The sequence below is a fragment of the Vidua chalybeata genome, chromosome Z, assembly GCF_026979565.1.
Source record: "Vidua chalybeata isolate OUT-0048 chromosome Z, bVidCha1 merged haplotype, whole genome shotgun sequence".
In the NCBI taxonomy this organism is placed as follows: Eukaryota; Metazoa; Chordata; class Aves; order Passeriformes; family Viduidae; genus Vidua; species Vidua chalybeata.
In genome coordinates, this window is record NC_071570.1 from 7321845 (window position 1) to 7340318 (window position 18474).

At 41.0% G+C, this 18474-nt stretch overlaps 1 protein-coding gene across 1 annotated transcript in view; it reads left to right on the plus strand.

Annotated features, from left to right (window-relative positions):
* CELF4 (CUGBP Elav-like family member 4) overlaps nucleotides 1-18474 on the plus strand; it is a 696627-nt gene that overhangs the window by 652385 nt on the left and 25768 nt on the right. The gene's annotated exons all lie outside the window — the stretch shown is intronic.

Here is an 18474-nt window from a genome sequence, read left to right on the forward strand (position 1 = left end):
ACATAAGGCAAAGAATAAACAGGTCCTGGGGTTGAAGGGAAGACAGAGCCATGGGGGCAGCTCTCCTGCAGCTGTGATGCATTAGAACAGAAGGGGATAAGGGGTGAGCCTCTGCTGAGAGCCTGGTCTTCTGGGGGATGATGGTTGCTTGGTAGATCACATTCAGACCTGTTCTGGCCTACTGGACCTGAGGCAGCACCCCAGCAGATACAGATGGGCCAAGGTAACCCCATGCCTCAGCTGACAGGCTGGGCTAAGAGGCTGGGTTTGAAAGCTGCACCTGGCTCTCACAGCTCTGGCCTCAATGCTGGCTCTACCCCACCAGCTGGGGCAGAGAAAGGGCACAGCCTGGAGCTGCCTGTGAGCCCTAGGCAGGGACACCTTGAGCTACATCCACAGTGGGAGGGCTCAGCCAGCCAACAGCCATGGAGTGATGCATGTATGGGCTCTCACTGGGATACCACCTTTTGCAAAGCTGGGGCTCCTAAGGGTCCCTTTTGGCAGTGTGGCAGCATGGGGACCCTGCCACATTTGATCCCATCACACCTGGTGGACAGGGGATCTCTCACAGCCATGTGCCCACCACTAGGATCTGTAATTTTGGATTCTCTGCCATCCTGCACCTCTTGCAGACCCTTCCTGGGAAGCGCAACAAAACTATTGCTTTTCTTTTCCTGTTGTTACTTGCAGCTAATCTGGATTCTGTCTCTCAGGCAAACTTCCAGAGTTAAGACTCATTGGAGATTTCATTTGATTTTAAAACCACTCTCAATCTCCACATTATGCTTTCTTTCCATGCTGCCTTCCCCTTTCCCCTCCTGAACAGCTCACTTCCCAAATCTCTTACCTCGTCCCTTGCTACCCATGGTGCATGTCAGAGAGTACTTCGAGCACACAGACAAGCAAAAGAAGGAATTAAAGTTTGCTGGTGCATCTTGGTCACCTTATATCTGCTTCTGAGACACAAACACCCAGGTCCAGTCAGTTTGGGATCCCAGGTGTCAAGTCCCAGTTGTCTCTGGATTTCTCCTAGTTTTCCATAGTGAAGTGCCTGCATAGTTTCCACAGCTGAGTGCCTGCTGTGACTGCTGGTCTCAGACAAATATGTTGCCTATGCTTCCACATCCACCACCTCCAGAAGGACAGAAATCATAGAAGCACAAGTAGCTAACTATCACAGGTAGGTTACATTGCTTTTCAAAACTTCCCACCATCCTGAGCTGCAGATTTAAAGCAATGTAAAAAATGTAAAAGTTATTAGAGGAAATCAGGTTTTTCAATTGTTTTGCTAAGTCTACTGAAGCTGTCATTTTTGTTGAGGAAATAAATTTAAATAAAAAATAAATTACTTTTTCCTAAAGGAAAATAAGGGATTTTATTAACTTTGAAAGTAAGAAAATTCCTTCTTTGCTGCTAAAACATTTCCGAAAACACAGCATTTGCATTCTATTTCACTTTTTTTTTAATACAGCTAGAGCTCTCCAACTGCTAGCCTGGGGGGACAATTCTGTCTGGCCCCAGAAAGATATTCCACTATTATATGACCTTTTAAAATATATCTGCTAAGCAGATCCCAAATAAATTGCTGTAACAGAGTTTAGCCCCAGGTTGTCGAGAAATTGTCAAGAAGTCCTGCTTTAGACAAACTTTAAAAATTCTATGGAGAAAAATGTCACCATGTTTTTTTCCATGGGAACAGAAAAAAACTTTATTTGATGCCTTTGTCTCACTATTGAACAACCTGTAAACAGCTGGCACAAACTGAACAAGTCAGTAGAGCAGCATGTCAAAATAGAACTGTGGAGGCCCACAAGGATGATCAGGGGGTTCGGTCACCATTCCTATGAAGATGAGCTGAGAAAATCTGGATTGTTCAGCCTGGGGAAGGCTCCAGGGAAACCTGATAGCACCTTCCAGTAGTTAAAGTGGATGCAAGAGAGCCGAGATGGACTTTTTACAAAACCATGTACCAATAGGACAAGGGGGAATGGCTTTAAAGTGAAAGAGGGGAGATATAGCTTAGCTTTTAAGAACAAATTCTTGACTGTGAGCATAGTGAGGCCCTGGGACAGGCTGGCCAGAGAAGCTGTGGATGTCCCATCCTTGGAAGTGTCCAAGTCCAGGTTGGATGAAGCTGGGACCAACCTGGCCTGGTGGAAGGTGTCCCTGCACAGGGCAAGGGTGTTTGGAACTTGATGAACTCAAAGGTGCCTTCCAACCCAAACCATTCTATGATTTTTTCTCCTTATTAATTGCCTCTGAATTCTTGCCTGCATTTTGAACACAAATTTATCTCTTTCCACCACTATGGGCAGGATAATGTTGGGGCAGGTACAGGAGTGTTAGGAAGAAAATGAGATCAGAAACAAACCTTTCTCCTGGTTTCTGGAGTCCATGAGCCTGCAGAGAACCACTAGCACCTGCACATGCTAAAGAAACCATAGTGTGGTCAGCAAGCTTTGATGTTCCTAATTTAGAGGCCACTACCTCCTGGCTGACAAGGAGCAGTGAGGAATGCCAGCTACAGTAAACATCAATACCAGATATAAAATGTGAAAGTGTTCAGAGTATATCTGTTGTTTTCCCTAGTGGGACTGCCTGCCCTACTGTGTAAGGCAGCCTAAGAAACAACCCTGACTTCTGACTGAATAAAGTAATTTAGTCTGGGAGGATTCTTTGCCTATGACTTTTCTTCTGCCACACATATCCAGGCTAGATCCAAAGTCTTCATTTTCTCTTGCAATTTTTCAAACCTCTGGCTTGTTTTTCTCCCGTCCCTATCCTGATGAAGCTGTAACAAGGCCAAATTCAGACCATCCTTGTCCTTCCCATTCACCAACACCCTGTGTATCCCCATGACCTAAGCCTCCATCATCGACCATATCTGCATCCCCTTGGGTTTCTCCTCAGGCACTGTCCTGTCCCCATTCTTGTATTCAGACTTAGTGATTTCACCTTCACAGCTCTTCACTGTTCTGCCCTCCTCTCTCCTCTCTCACTAGTTCTTCACTCAATGCCCAGCTGTAGCCTCTGCCCACACACTCCTTTTGCAGCCAGCATGTTTTCCCAACTGGGCCGTGCTGTCAATTCCCAGTGAATGGCAGGGCCACAGCAGGACTTGTCTCACTCAGAGAAAAATTACACTTAGTTGGACACTCCTTGAAGACGGTGACTCCCATTCTCAGAGTGGGCTTGAACACTCTAGGAAGACTTGCACAGAGGTAAAGTGTGCTGCAGCCTGAATGTCAACATCTGCAGGAGCCCAGAGTTTGTGTCTGCACAAGGCAGAATTTGCATTGGGTCTCTCACATTCCCACTACACGTGTGTGAGTTATTCTGTGTGTAGGTGTGCTAAATGTCAGAGGACGTGGATTACATCTTTGTGCTGGTCTCAGTGGTTCTGGTGATAATTCCCCTCTCAGCTATGTAGATAGTTTAAAGCTGAACAGTTTGTGTACAAGGCTAAAAGAGAGCTCCAGTAAAACAAGGCTATTAAGGCTGCTAAGGCAAGTAGGCAATGTGAGAAGGGCAACTTTTCACCCTGCCCACACATGTCTAACTCTACCTCTGTCATAGGGTGACGCTGCAACACAGCCCAGCAACACTCACTCTTGTCTCATAAGACACATTTAAAGAAAGCACTTGAAAACATAAAGTTAGTGAAATACAGAGACATATTCTAGAAATACAGAGACATATTCTAGAAAAATATTTTAACAGAAGAGAGTGATCAAGACAGGTTTGGGCAGTATTAATTAGGAAGATATGTCAGAAATTAGAAAAAAGAGAACATGGATGGAGAAGCAGAGGTCAAATGGTTATCCCAAAATGTCAAATAAGATGTAGATAAATTAAAGCTGGAGGAATTGCTTTACTGGAACATTTGGTCCAGTCACCTCTTTCTGAGAGCAATAAGCACCTGGATCTGCCAACTTTTTGCACACCATTGAGCAGCAGACACTGTCAGGCCAATTCTGCTCCATATCCCTGCTTTGTCCCCTACATGTCTCCTTGGCATGTGCCTGTTCTTCATATCCATTGCTGTAGCAGCTTCAGTTTCTCCCCATGGGACAGTGACTCCAGAAGGCTGTGAACAACCTGTCTTATTCCCAGAGAGACATTGTGGTTTCCCTCCACTCATCTTAACATGCTCTGACACCGCAGGTGTAAGCAACTACAAGTGGCATATGTTTTTCTTCTTTTCTGCACATTCCAGATGCACTTTCACATCGGCAAAATGTCCCAGCCCTTTTTGAAATGTCCCACATTAAACAAAACAAGGAGCATTCCAGCTTACAAACTGCAAAGGCTTCTTAGGACCATAGGTTTATATGTCCTAAAGGAAATATCTTGTTTGACTACTAGTACCACATGAACATTGATTGTTTCATTCCAGATTCCTGCAGGGAGTGCATTTGAAAGTTGCTAATGGACCACCTCATTTGGAAAAACATCCCATCTTATATGAAGATGCCAAAATAGAGAAAATAACATCACTTGATGAGGGTCATAATAGTTAATTAAGTTTGCTGTTAAATAATTCTATTCCCTACTAAACTCCTCCTAGCTTATGAAAAGAAACTGGGGAGACAAAGGAGAGAGATTAAAAGTGAGAAAAGCAGTGAGGAATGAGAACTGAACACAGGAGGGGGTGAAGCTCGGGAGAAGGGCTGAGGGATGGGTCGAGCTTGTATCCTGTTATTAAAAACATGCTGTGGCAGTTAAATGTTGCAGTGTGGTGGCAAAAAAGGTGGAGTGGGAGATGCAAGGCAGCAGGCAGGTTGTGATGATCTACAGAGTTTCAGTCTGGAAGCTGAAATAGAAAGAAGGAAGATGTGTCAAGAGAATAGGACACTGGCAAAGCTGTGCAGGGCCCTGGGACAAGGGGCATTGCACATTAGGTCTAAAGTGCATTGGCAGCACTCCACAAGACATAGGAGTGGAACAAGGGACCCTGAGGTACATTAGGAAAATATTGTTCAGCACCTGCTGACAACGTGCCTCCAATATGCCCTGCCAAATATGGCAGTTTCTCATTTAATAAAAAAAAAAAAAAAAAAGATTAAAAAAAAAAAAGTAACTCTCCTTGGGTTCATCCAGGAAATGAGCAGGTGCAGAAATAAGGCGTTGTATGTTCATAGCCCATATGGGTGATCACAGGTCAACCTAGCTGATAGGATTGGACTCCCCTTCTTGGAAAAGTACACTGACTCCTTTGCACAGGTCTTTAGGATTCATGAATGTTATTTATCAGATAAAAGGTTTTTGGAGGTTCTGTTCTGATTCTTCTTTTGGTAAACAGGAAATTCCCATCAAATAGATGCATTATTAGAAAGGGCTTGCGGCATGTAGCTCTGTTGTTGTTGTTGCTGCTATCAGTACTATGATTAAGTTTGATTTAATTTCTTCTTTTTACTACTAACCCAGTTTCAAATTTCCTAATTCTCTACCTGATCCTTTCTCCCTGTAGCCCTTAGAATTGGGCTCTGTCCTTTATTTCACATTATCTAGTGACAATACATTTTGTTTCAGGTCTCTGGAAAATATTTCTGTCATTCCCATATGGCTATAGCCTACAGATCAAAGCTCAAAGAGCAATGGAAGAAGCCACTCCCTTGAGTGCCACAGTTGAGACAAAACAGAAATTATTTTCCAGGCACATTAAGCATGTCTGACCCCTGATATGTTTCAGTTCAGATCAGCACTGGTTTATTGTGGTCCTCTCCACTCTGAAGGACCTGGCACAGCCAGAGAGCCAAGGAGGGACTTATAAGGTGTGTCTAGTTTAGCTGGAAACTAATCCAAGGGGAGGAGGACACCCCCAGAGGGATGCTTTGAGCTCTCAGAGAGAAGGGGGAAGAGACATAGAAATTTAATACTTGCTAGCCTATTCCAAAGCAGCCAAGCTCTGAGATTTCAGGTCTGCAGAGTAAGGATGGAACTCTTCCAGCTGATAAGGAAAGAGTTGTGTGAGTAAGAAAGAGAATGAGCTGTTCATCAAATTCACTGTACAGCACCTCCAGCCATTGCAGTTGGTTGGGGGAGGCTTTAGGGGGAGGAGGAGGAACGGAAGAAGTATTAGGGCTGTGAGCCACTATTCATTTACAAACTATAATTAATTTGATGTTTAGATTAATTTCTGATGCACTCTCAAAGGTGCACTGAAAGCATTTTTCCTTTATTATAATGTTGATTGCTTATTGGGGAGATAAATCTAACTGTCAGTTATGCACTGACTTACCAAAACTTTCAGACCAAGCAAGCATGTATGCATAAGGAACAGCTGTTTGCAGCTTTCCAGTTAAAGGGACAGCTCTGTCTTTTCCCAATAACTCATATTAAAGAAAACCTATACATTGTGCACAGGGACTTCTGCTTTTTTTTATAGCTCAACAATTTATTAGACATGAATATGTTGGCAGAATCTATCTTCTATTTATCTGGGTGTCCAGGTGTCTGTCACTGTTCTATCCATCTCCCCCCACAAGTGATAAAGTCTACCCAGAATTTTTTTTTTTTAAGTTACGGGTATGTGTGTACATACCTACTCACATGCACACTTACACCATCATTTAAATGCTCTTTCTTCTGGGGTAATTAGATGGAGGAGCTCATTACTGCACAGTCATTGTGGCTCCTCCTTTAGTGACATTCAAAGGGAAATGGTCACACTGTCTGACTAATAGAAATAACCAGAGTTAAGAGTTAACGCCAGAAGAGGAGTTTTAGTGCTACTTTTATTCCAGTCAGAAGTTTCTGTTCAGAAGTCAGAATAATGACCCCTCCAATGGGCAAGCCCATTTCTGAACACAAAGTGATGGATTCACAGAGTGCAGACTTAACACATCCTACTCTTGTGGGACTGCTGACCTGCTAGAGCCTTTTGTCAACCCATGGCATCTGGGTTTATTTTTTGTTCTCCCAAGATCTCTGATGCAAGGACAATTCAAGCTGTAGAATGGATGAGTCTCTATCAGTCCATGCAGCCATCCATCCCCCCATATATCTATCTTCATCTTCCTCATATCCACCCATTCTGTCTCATCCACGGCACAGGTCTGCTCTTCAATATCTTGAAGTCTGTTGCCTGGTTAGTTATTGAGCAGCTGTTCAATAGATCCTCACAGCTTCACGCTTGGCCCCAAGCCTTCCTTTTATACAATACTCAAACTTTGCCACGAATATGAATTTATTTTTATTTCCTCATCTGTTTTCGTAAGACCCTTCCCAGCAGAGCATTTGAGAGGTTCACAGAGCTAAGTAACAGCATTTTGCTGGTGCTCATGGTGTCCTCATTTCACCAAGGGGATGATGAGGCAGAGAAATATCCAAAACTATTTCTTGATCTTGGATTCCTAATCTGAGTTGCCACAAGCTTGATCAGTCTGTTTACCTGCATTGTCTAAGAATTTAGCATAATGCAGAGCATGCTATGTTTTTGTCTGCTTCAGATGCAGGTATAGGCAGCAGCTTTTCTGCCAGTGAAGTCTCAGGCCATGCATCAAGAGAAGAGGAAAACCCAGTAAATCTTCATCTTCACTGAAAACTAAAGAGGCTTCACACATCTGCAAAAAAACACTCTGCCACAATTTTACATATATTTTTAACATTTGTATGCCATTATCTCAGTTTGGGCCATGACAATTAAGCCACAGCTGGACCTTGCTTGGGTATGACTCAGCAACGACAAGGGACAGGAACATCCACTTTTGAGCGATAGGAGAGCTTAATGACATAGATTCAAGCTGTGGTGTACCCCGGCACTCAGAACCTGCTCTATTTTATTTAATAGTAAAAAAACAGCCAAGAGGTCTTACTAAAGGAATTCTGTGATATATGATATACTTAGCATAACTGGGATGTCATGGCAGAAATAGGGACAAATTCCAGTTTTCCAAGGCAACATCTGGTTGTACAACTACAAAACCATCCTTTCCCTGCCTTATTTACTGTCTAAATTCCAACACTTACAATAACAACTCTGATACATTGCCATTTTCCTTGCCCTGTTATGTTATTCATTCTCGACAGTAATTAAAACAAGGATGCCATGAAAGAGAAAAATACAGAAATGTGTGGTTAGAAGCAATGCCTTTATGCATATACAAAGCAATACAGAATTAAAATTTTATAGGTAACATAATTTCTTGCATTTCTAAATTGAGTACTTCATTTTGCAACCTTATCATTGTTTCAATTTATGGTTGCATGTGATATCTTCCCTTTTTAAGTAAGTAACCCTAAATCAAAAATCCCCAGATAAGATTAGCATCTTCAGATAGTATACATTGACATATTCAAAAGCTGTCATCAGGGTAAAAACTTGCAGATCTCCATAAAAACAGGTCTATTATTCTTAACCATTTCTGGTTTCATCGGTATCAAATCACCAAAAACACTTTGGCATCAGCTCTGCTCTCCCCAGTGTTGATCTGTCATATCACACATGTATAAGTATTTGCATTATATATATATTATATAAGATATGCATAGATATTTACATTATACATGTACTACATATAAATTTATTCAATAACAAATACAAAGAACTTGCAGACACAATTGTTATTGAAAACTATGAAAATTATTGAACAATTGTTTGAATTTTAGCAACCTGCTACAATGCTTGCTGGCCTTCAAGGTGAAGAGCTCTTCCCTGAATTCAGTCTGAACCTCTGCTGTTCCAATTTACGTCCCCTGTCTCTCATTCTCTCACCATGCACCTCTGTGAATCATATCTCAAGTTGGAAGGGATCCATAAAATTCACAGTGTTCAACCTCCTGCTCCTCCCAGAACTACCAAAAATTAATTCATATGGTTAAAAGCATCATCCAGATGTTCTGTGAACTCCGACAGGAAACAGATTTTCTTCCCTTTGGACAACATGACCTAAAATTCTGATTGCGTTCCGATCATTTAAAGGTGAAATTAAATTATTCTTCTAAAGATAGGTCTCTACAGACCCTTTAAATCCTTCTTTAGAAAGGTCGTTAGAAATCATAAAGCCTTTAGCCAGGTCTTTGTGCATCTTCTGACATGGCTGAACAGGTTTCAGAAGGATTATTGTTTTGCTAGGTTTTTTTAATTCTAATGAGAGAATTTTTGCTACTGGGTTTTTGAATTTGATGCAAAATACACTTTTTTTCAGCGGTGGTTCATATTTTGACCCCATCCCTTCAAATTAAGATTCCTCTACAAATGACTAACACATCATGCCTTTCTCAGGTCCTTAGCTTTTCTGTTAAAAGGCATTTTCAAAACCATGTTTTCAAGATATATTTCTACTCCTCTTATTTCAGTAATTAAAACATAATCTTGTTTTACAGTCTTCTACCCACGGGTGGATTCAAGAGCTCAGATGGGTCGCTGGGCAGAGGCCCCAGAGCCAGTACTAGATCAGGATTTAGTAAATCTGTGTTATGATTCAGGTCCCACGGACTGAATGTAACTATTCTGAGGAGCTGCAGACTGTTCTTCACTGAGATCGCCAAGATTCAGGCCATTGAAGGCCTGTAATGGTGAATATTCTGCTGGCAGATCCACAGGGATTTATCAGCATCTCTTCTATAATAAGACAGTTTTTCTTTCCCATTGTTGTTTTTGAAAAAAAGAAGCTAGACAGACATTTTCTTGTGCTTTGGGAGTGGTTGAAAACATGGAGGTTTTACAAGGACAGTGAAAGTACCACAAATGTAATAACTGTTTGAATCTGGAGATGTCATCTTCCAGTTAAAATGTGTACAACTCTTTGCTCTCCACTCTTGGTGCCCAGCATAGGTCAGTGCCAGTTCACAACCTCTTGGTCTAGATATTGAGAGATTTTTTCTTCTCCTTTCCTTTCCCAATGACTCACTGCATATGAGGAGGTTTGTTTTCTCTTGAGTTCACTTTTAGTTTGGTTAGCTGTTTTTCACACACTCGCCTCCATAGAAAGTAAAATATTCCTTCAAAATTCATGGCCAAAAACTGTTCATCACCACTTCTGACTTCTGTACAAAAACTTCCAGACTGCTGCACAAGAGAAGCTTCAGGCCTTTCTGTCTCTGTTGGATTTCCCCCAAACTACCTATAATGAGGTGTCAGGTGTTCAACAACCAGCAGGGAAGGTGTGGGTAGTTGTCCATCTAAATAACGGTCAGCAAGAGCAAGATGGGAAGATTCTGTGCACTGCTGCACCAAAAAGGGATGTATTTCAGAGGCTCCTGGGACATGAGAGAACTGCTTAAAAATAGTGACTAGTACAGCTCAAAGCTCACGTTCCTTACAGGATTTCCTAGTTTGTTTGGATGTTTGGTTTTAGGATTCTTTTTCTTTATTAGTCCAGGAAGGACCTTACCTACTATGAAATATTTTCAAGAACAAGGTCACTTTTTATGATACTTGTCTCTTATGGATCAAGAAGGATGACGGGTGATTTCAGCAGTTGCCTTGTTCATACATGGCTTCCTTATCAAAAAGTCACAATTGAAGCACCAAGAGAGAATCAGGGAGCAAAGAAATTAGATTTAGATGAAAAATGCATTGTGACGTGGCTGGTGGGAGCTTCAATAATTATTTTCATCTGGTTTATATTGGAAACTTCAACAAAACAAATGTAGAAATAGCGTTCATTTTGATTCCATAACAATCTCAGTGCATCCTTAACTGAGTATCAGCATCTGCTGAGAACTTGTGTAAAACCTACATTATACTCATCCTTTATTTCCAGTTTCACATTGGAGAGGAGCATATATCCTCATAAGTTTGCCTGCTTTTTTCAGCCATGTGATTTCCCCCACAAACCTTATTCTGGCACATGATGACATCAGATGTTTTCAAGGAAGACTCAGAAAACAAGTCAAGAAGAATTCCATCCATTTCTGAGAGCATTTAGGAGATAGCTTCAGTCCTACTCATCGTTCAAAAAGAGGACAAACTATTTAGTCATCTATGGGTGATTCATCACTGGCTGTTTGATCTTGTGAGGAAGATCATCATCATCACCTGGGCTGGAACATTATGTTTCTTATAAGAATAACCACAGTGCTTTTTGTCCACAGCAGACATGTATGTTTACAGGTCCAGTATCTGATTCATGGGCTCTCCAAAAAACGGCTGAAGCTTCAATCCTTCACTTCTTCCATCAATTCATTGGATGGCTACAACTTCCACTTATAAGAATAGGTAGAACCACAGTCCATAGCATCAGACAAATAACTGCTTATCCTTTAGAAAACCTCTGTTTACAGGAAAAAAAGAAGTTCTAATCTTTAATCTACTGTTATGATGAGAGATCGGTTGTGGTTTTCTATACGAAATTTTTACTCCCTTTTATCTTTTTAGAAAAAGTTAGTCCTGATCATGTGCCCAGATGTATATATGAGCCAAAACCTTGGATCACAGAATCATAGAATCATTTGGATTGGAAGGGACTTAAAAAATCATCTCATTCCAGTCCCTTGCCACAGGCAGGGACACTTTCCACTAGACCAGATTGCTCCCAGCCCCACCCAACCTGGCCTTGAACACTTCCAGGGATGTGGCATCCACAGCTTCTCTGGGCAATATGTGCCAGAGTCTGATCCTCTCACAGAAAAGAATTTCTTTAATATATATAATCTAAATTTCCCCTCTTTGAGTTTGAACCCTCAGATCAGATCTGACCATGCAGTTGCTTAAATTGTCAAAATTCTAGTCTAATCTAGAGTCTTACCCTTGTGCTTTCAACATGAGTCATGACAACAATTTTCCTATGAAAAAGAATCAAACTCCATACAGGTCATGAAAGAGAAGGCTCTTAGCTGGAGCAGTCCTTCTTGCTCTAATGGCCACATTTAGCGTCAGCATCTACAGCCCTCTGCTTCTTCTGCCTGGATATTTCTCTGTATGGAGATCATTCAACAGGCAACACACAAAAACAAGGACCAACTTCTCTGCACCCTCCAGCTCACACTGTTGCAATGTGGAGAGGCAGTTTCATGCACAGGAAGACAGGAAGGCGACATAAGGAAGATACTTGTGTATTTCAAGCTACCTTCTGCACTGGGTGTTCTGACCTTTTGAGAAAGTTAATCATGCCATCTACTTTCACTCTTCATTTAATCTCCCCTTCCCATCTGTTCAGTTTCTCTCAGCTAGAAGCAAGATGAAGAACGAGTACCAGTCAGCCCTCTCAGTGGTCTGCAGCCCACACTTTGGGGCCATTTATTATAAAGCATTAACATCAATTGTCACCTCTATCATGACTGTTACCTCAATCCATCTCAGATTAGTAATCAAGAACTGATTCTCTAAATACCTGAACTGCAAAATGAACAATAGACAGACAGACATGCAGTATCAGAAGAAACTGTTTTGATCCTTTGGACTGAAGTCTGAAATAACATATGCCAGGTGCCTCAGCTCATGTGACAGGTTAAAACCTTCTGCTTGAGTCATAGCACCCCTTTTAGAAAATCTCTTAATCAAGGTTTCATGTGATAGGTGCTCCACCCCTATTGCTAAACAAGATGTTTTCCAAAACAGTTCATTACCTTCACCATTTAAAATATGCAGACTTGGTGTCTTATTTCCATTTTAAATTTGACAAATGCCTGCTTCCAGCTAGAAGAATCAGCAAGCTCTTCTTTTATCCCCCTATTCTAAAAGGACCCCATGTTTTAGTAGGTATTATTTATAAGCTATGAGCAGAAGTAAGTTTAACTTTCTCTTCAATAAACTGTGGCCACTCTCATTACTATTTCAGACCTATAATTACTCTTCTACTTCTGAATAAGTATTTAAACTTATTTGTTTTGTAGAGCAATCACTAGAACTAAATGCAGAATTCCAGTAAGGATCTTTCCTGAGCCATACTCAGAAATAGCCATACTTGCTATTTCTAGAGGATATTCAGCAAAGGTTAACCTCATCCCAAAACTGTACCAAAGTCTTGGGACTTTGAGAATTTCAACACAGTCCTGAAAGCTCATATATTTGGCTGTTACTATGACACCCATCTTCTTCTTAAGAGGCACTGTTTTCTAATGAGGATCTCCTTTTTATGAGTGACCCACTTGCTTTTTCCTGCAGATACTTAATTTTGCATTTGATTGGATTAAAATGAACACCCTTTAACTGCGTCCAGCCTACTCAGTGACCCAGGTCACTTACTTCTGTCATTATTTCACCATTTTTGTATGATTGGCCAATTTTACCAGTAATTACTCCAAATGTCTTCCAAATAATGCTAAAGAAATTGAATAGCACAGAGATTTCAGCATACCGCTGAAGGAGCCTACTAGAATCTCTGCAATTCTGTTTGTTACAACTGACAGATTTTTTGGTGGTCTCATTTCTGAGCTGATTCCATTTTCTGTAAAGAAATGCTGTCTGAAATACTCTAGCAAAGTTTAAATACACTTTGTGATAACTTACTTTATTCACCGAACTTGCAATTTCATGCAATCAGTTTCATTTGATAGATGTTATCTTCCATGAAACCATGATGATTGGTACTAATTGTGTATCTTTAAATTCTTTGCCACATTATCTCATATCAAAATTTTCCTAATTTTTCTGACACTTATGAAAGTTTAACTAAGTTTATCAGGTCACCTAGTTTACACCCTTAAAAATTAATATTAGATTTTTTTCTTTTCCTGGAACATTTTGAAGGTTTTCTAATATTCCATAAATTTCTAAAATGAACATTAATGGTTCAGCAGATTTCTGAGCCAATTCCTTGAATATTCTGAGTTTCCAATTATCTCATCCTGCAGATGGGAAATATTTAATACTAGTTGTTTAGCACAGTCGTCTGTTACTGACTGTTCATACATTAAAAAAAATGAATGGATGGATGGGTGGGATGGATAGCTGGGTAGACAGATCACTCTTGGACATGATTAAACAGCAGTGGAAGGTTAAATAATCCAAAAAGTCATCCAACCCTATTAGACACTGGAAAACAGCTGAAGTGCTGTGCCCTTGCTCTGCAGACGCACTCCTTTATTGAGTATTCCAGTACCCATAAATCACCTTATAATACAATACCTTCCAATGCACACATACATTATAGAGCTACTTACATACAGATTGTATCCTGAAATTCTTTACAGCACTAAAAAATTGTGAGGCAGCAGCTAGTACACTGTGTAAAGAACACAGCAAGGTAAAGAGCTTGCAAAGCAATTAAAGGAAAACCTCCATTCTCTGATAAGACTAATAAACACAGAGAAAAATAAACTGAGGAGTTGTAGGAATTAAATAGACTAAAGTAGCAGGGAACGTCTGAGGAGTAGATGGGCAGGTTCTCATGGAGGGAGAAGGACAGGAGCTACTGAACGCCACCCTTCCCACAGGAAGACTACTTTGATGTGAGCACCTTACTGCTGCCTTCACAGCAAAAAATGCCTCCCTGGATCTCACCTTTCACTGGTCTGTAACAAAAGCAAGGAACCCATGAGTTGAGGGAAGACTTATATTAATAACTAATTGTATCAATAACTAATTCCTTAATTACTGACTCAGATTCTTGGAAGAAGGACAGGAGAGCAAGGTCTCTGGTTTAATCAATTACCAGCACTTTCTGCAGGTCCCTCCATTTTAGTATTCTCAGACACATGGTGTGACTCTTGGGGCTGTCCTAGGTAAGGCCAGGAGCTGCACTCAATGATCCTTGTGGGTCCCTTCCAGCTGAGGATATTCTATGATTCTGCGGTTCTAGTCTGGCCAATCTTCCTTCTTACGGCCCAGGGGGAAGCACTTTGGACACAAGGGAAGCAAGAGGCATGGACTTCTCCTTTGCTAGGCATTGACTTCTCCTAGGCCTTGTGCGTGACATTTCTTCTCTTTCTCTCCTAGAGGCCGAGCAGCAGATCCTTGCTCTTCTGTTACTCTCATTTCCCTCTAGTAAAATGAATATGGGTTGAATGTCAAAAGGAAAAAGTTCAGAGATGCTCTCCTTAGCTAGTGACTTTCATAACTGAAGGAACAAGAAGCACCAGGAAAGATCCTTCATGGCAGTCAGACAAATATTCTGATAGCTAGAACTAGTAAAAAAAAGTCTGGTCTAAAATAAGCTAATAAGCAGAAATTTCTACTTGCTTCTGCTGCAGTGTCTTGCAAAGTATATCTCTGAGATGGCAGCAAGTATCTGGAACATAGATAGAAATATTCTACTTCATTTTAATACAAGTTTAATATTCTTTTCTTTGAGGTCCCTCTTTTCCTTCCTATTGCCTGAAGGCAACCTAGTTATATGAGTGGATCTGCTGTAGGATCAGCTGTCCACAGTTCAGGAGTCTGGATGAAAAGTTTGCATCTGGAAGTCAAGATTGATTGACTGATTTAAGAGAAGTTCAGTGTAGTTACCATGCACTGGGCTCCATCCAGAGGAACACTCCTGCCCAAGAGAGACAAGGTGTTATTTCAACCTGGTAACAGATCATCAAGAGGCTGTTTTGCACATTAACCACTAATTCACCTTGCTGGATGCAAAGCAAACCAGAAAACTCAGAAGGATCAATTAAGGATCCATGTGCTCATTCAGGACTGCTCTTAGTGCACAAACTAATTCATGGACACATAGAGAAAACATGGACTGTAAACAAAAAGTTTACAGTTACAAAACAGTCTTCAGATCTACTCTGACGTAGATTGTGAATTCCCTTTTTTATCATCCTGGCTGATTAAAAGAGAAAAACAGCCCTTAGGTGATATCTGTTACATAAAGCCATTGGTGATCATGCTGATCATGTAATGAGAAAGGCGCAAAGCTCCCTCCCCATGTCACATCACAAGAACTTTCTCTGGAAGAAAGGGGGAGAAAATAAAGCAATTCCAAAATTGTATCCCAGTTTCTGCCTGTGATAGTTAACAGAGTTCTGTAGGAAAAGAGCAAGCCAAAAGAAGTAATGGGCTCCAACAACAGCTCCTTTCCTGGAAGATGCTGTGCAGAATCAGAAAGATTAGATGCCTCTGTTTCTGTCCTAGCAGCTTTCTCCATTCACTGCCGCGTTTGATAAATCATTTATTAGAGCAGCGTTTTTACATAATTCCTTGGTGGGGGGGGGAAGGAAAAAAGAAAAAAACTACCAATATCCCCCCCATAAAGTAGATTTATCACAAAATGCTGTCCCCCTAGCAACTGTCTTCAGACCAGAACATATATTTCTTTGATTATTAATTAACTGATGCACAGAAAGAGCTTCAAGCTTTTTAACCTCTCCCTTTCTCTTTCGTCCTTCAAGCATGTAGATGACAATGCAGAGGTGGTGTTCAAAACACAGATAGCAACTGTACTACTGCCATCATGTTTTGAGCCACAGGCTCAAATACTAAAGCCATTTAGGAACTGAGTATTTAAATTATTTCCCCAGTGCATACATTTTGTTCCTAGTCAGACATGTTCAAATCTGTCACAGTACCATGACACAGGTGAGGAGAAACAAAGATTGTTGACTGCCAATACGGCATGTAACAGCAACAAAAAAAGTCAAATCTGCCAGTATGTATTTGACCTGAGAAGAGAAAGGAGTATGCTGTTGTTAGCCCAACATGCCTGTCTCTCTGCCTATCCTTTATCCACTGTAAAGTCTCAAATCTCAGGATAAGCCATAGCTTTCCTTTTCTTTGGAGTTCATCCAAACACCTTCCACAATACGAAACAGAGCTATACATAAATAATAGGAAAGGGGGAGACTTGGATGCAGCAGCAACTTCTGAGCATATCAAGGCCCCTGAAAACTAAAACAGTGAAATGAAGCTAGAGTAATTAGCTATTCTGTCCCTAGAATATGATCACAAAGAAAATACACAGTTATTGGCATTTGCCTGTCTCTTTCCCCAGCTTTCAAATCCCAGTTCCTCTAGCCTCAGCATCCAGCCCGAGGAGATTTTTATATTGCATCAGTGAATACCAGAACAACTAAGGAGAAAAAAATCTGGTCCAAATCTATAGGCAACTAATACCAGAATCAGAGTACAGCTCCCAGCTTCATTATCTGGTCTAAATGAAATATAGTGAGCAAATGCACTTCTGATCTCTCTTATTAGTCCCATTTGTTAAAATGCTGTATTTATTTACAGCTTTGCACAGAATGAGGAAGTGGGCCTAGAATTCCATCTCAAAAGCAAAGTGATGATAAAAACTGGTATAGCTTCATGAACTTATCTCACAGCAAGGTTCTTGCAGAGGTACAACTATATTAGCACCCCAGCAAGGGCTTATCATCCCTCGAAAGTCTAGTCTTCACAAAAGAAATAATGATCTTCTGTCATAGTGGGCAGCATTTCTGGAGGGTTCAGCAATTAACACTCCCTGGGTGGGAGTGACCCACCCAGGCGTTTAGACAGTTAACTTTTTACCTTGAGATGTCACTCCGAACTGTGGAACCAGGTAGATCCCACAGCAGAGGTTCCTTGATTTAAGCTGGGTGCCTGCCTTCACTGCAGCCAGCACTGCTCCCCGACCAGTGATTCATTTGAACACACCTGATAAAAGAGAGAAATCCTGCCCTACCCTCCACTGACTGCATTGGCAGGACCTACACCGATTACTGTAGGGTCCTAAAGTGACTTGTTCACAAATGGATGGATGTGCAGGCACAATCTAGATGTGCACATGTAGGCAGTAGGAAGGACATCCCAAAGGACCTGTTGCAAGAGTAGAAATCAAAGTTCCCAGGCAAGGTATGTTCTCTGAAGGAATGAGCTAAGCAGCCATCCAGCTGCAACCAACTCAACTCTGATATTGGATTGCTGTGTGTATATCAGCAAAGTAAACATACCTGGCACTTCTCCCTAGCACTGGGGACAGCTGGCACAAAATGGCTTACACCCAAATTATTAAATTCTCTCAATATCCAGAACATCGTGGACACATCCAAGTTAACCACTGAACACAGCCTGTCTTCTGTGCTAAAACTCACACTTTGTCCAGGAATTGTTTGATGTTAAACATTAGTCAAAAAAACCTCAGCACTACAGATTATTAGTTTCCAGTTTCTCTGAACTTCCCTGGAACAGCTTTAGTCTACTGTTTTAGATGTAACTGATGTGTGTTGGCCAAGAATATTAGCAAACCAGATGTGATTTTTAAAAAGAAATGGGTTTCACTACATCCTATATTCAAGGATATGAAGTATATAGACAACATATTTAAGGTTGAAGCTCAAGTAAGGCATCCCCAAGGGAGTTTCCAGAAGTATTTATGTCTGAACGTTCTTGAGTGAAACCAGGAAGTGTTTAGTTTATCCCATTGCTGAGAATGAATCATAGGACTTTGTTGATAGATTATTCAAGTAGTCAAATGCAATCTGGTAACATCACCAGGCACTTACTGCCTAAAAAGTGAGGGAAAGAGCAGATCCATTGCTATTGAATAAAACCACAGCTCAATACTCACTATAGCCCTTCAGTTTTCTTTGATGATTGCTGTGGGGCGTGAGAATACTTTTGTTCATCTTCAGAGCTCTAATGTTGGTACCTCCTCATCCAGGGGGTTGGCAGGA